At 38.8% G+C, this 1,582-nt stretch overlaps 1 non-coding gene across 1 annotated transcript; it reads left to right on the forward strand.

Annotated features, from left to right (window-relative positions):
* The first annotated feature begins 592 nt into the window (after positions 1-592).
* On the forward strand, positions 593-699 carry LOC112714230 (small nucleolar RNA R71). Its single transcript, XR_003159184.1, has one exon. It is a non-coding gene; the product is annotated as a small nucleolar RNA R71 (small nucleolar RNA).
* The last annotated feature ends 883 nt before the right edge of the window (positions 700-1,582 follow it).

Below are 1,582 nucleotides of genomic sequence, written 5' to 3' on the forward strand. Positions count from 1 at the left end.
GTACGCGTCGATGCGCATTCTTCTAGTCACGCGTACGCGTGCTGTACGTGTGTGCATTGCTGCTTTCTTCTGACCACGCGTACGCAAGCTTCACGCACGCGTGTCGTTGCTTGTCCATGAATTCTTAAATTCCTTGTGTTCCTTCCTCTTTTGCAAGCTTCTTTTCCATTCTCTAAGCCATTCCTGCCTTGTGATCTCTGAAAACACTTAACGCACCTCTTCCATTGTAGGATTCTCAGGGTCATAAACTTCTCCTTCAGAGGAGGCTTCTTTAGCACTGCCAAATGCAGCTTGCAATCTAGTCAAATTCTGAGAAATTATATTGACTTGCTAAGTCAATATTTTATTCTGAGCCAATATGGCATTCAGAGTATCAATCTCAAGAACTCTTTTCTTCTGAGTTGTCCTATTGTTCACAGGATTTCTTTCAAAAGTGTACAAGAACTAGTTATTTGTAACCATTTCAATGAGTTCTTGAGCTTCTGCAGGCGTTTTCTTCAGATGAATAGATCCGCCTGCAGAATGGTCCAACGATATCTTAGATAACTCAGACAGACCATCATAGAAGATACCAATGATGCTCCATTCTGAAAGCATGTCAGAGGGACACCTTCTGATCAATTGCTTGTATCTTTCCCAAGCTTCATAGAGGGATTCACCATCCTTCTATTTGAAGGTTTAAACTTTCACTCTAAGGTTACTTATCTTTTGAGGTGGAAAGAGTTTAGCTAAGAAGGCATTGACTAGATTTTTCCAAGAGTTCAGGCTGTCTCTAGGTTGTGAGTTCAACCATATACTAGCTCTGCCTCTTACAGCAAAAGGGAAAAGCATAAGTCTGTAGACCTCAGGATCAACTCCATTGGTCTTAACAGTGTCACAGATTTGCAAAAATTCAGCCAAGAACTGATGAGGATCTTCCAATGGAAGTCCAGAAAACTTGCAATTCTGTTGTATCAGAGAAACTAATTGAGGCTTAAGCTCAAAGTTGTTTGCTCCAATGGCAGTGATAGAGATGCTTCTCCCATAGAAGTCGGGAGTAGGTGCAGTAAAGTCACCAAGCACCTTCCTTGTATTGTTGCCATTGTTGTTATTTTCGGCTGCCATGTCTTCTTCTTTTTCGAAAATTTCTGTCAAGTCCTCTCCAAGGAGTTGTGCTTTAGCTTCTCTTAGCTTCCTCTTCAGAGTCCTTTCAGGTTCAGGATCAATTTCAACAAGAATGCCTTTATCTTTGTTCTTACTCATATGAGAGAGAAGAAAACAAAGAAAGTATGGAAACCTCTATATCACAGTATAGAGATTCCTTGATGTGTCAGAGGAAAAGAAGAATAGAAGGATGAGGTAGATAAAGAAGAATTCGAACATATAAAGAGGGGAAATGGTTCGAATTATTAAGAGAGGAGGAGTGTTGGTGATTAAATGGAAAGAGATGAGAGAGGGAAATTTCAAAATTTTTTAAATAAAATAAAGTTAGAGTTTAAAACGATTTGTTAATTAAAAAGGTTTTTGAAAAAGTTGTTAGTGGTTTTCGAAAATTAGAGAGAAAAAAGTAGTTAGGTGGTTTTGAAAAAGATAAGAAGTTAGA

The sequence above is a fragment of the Arachis hypogaea genome, chromosome 9 (assembly GCF_003086295.3).
Source record: "Arachis hypogaea cultivar Tifrunner chromosome 9, arahy.Tifrunner.gnm2.J5K5, whole genome shotgun sequence".
Classification (NCBI taxonomy): domain Eukaryota; kingdom Viridiplantae; phylum Streptophyta; class Magnoliopsida; order Fabales; family Fabaceae; genus Arachis; species Arachis hypogaea.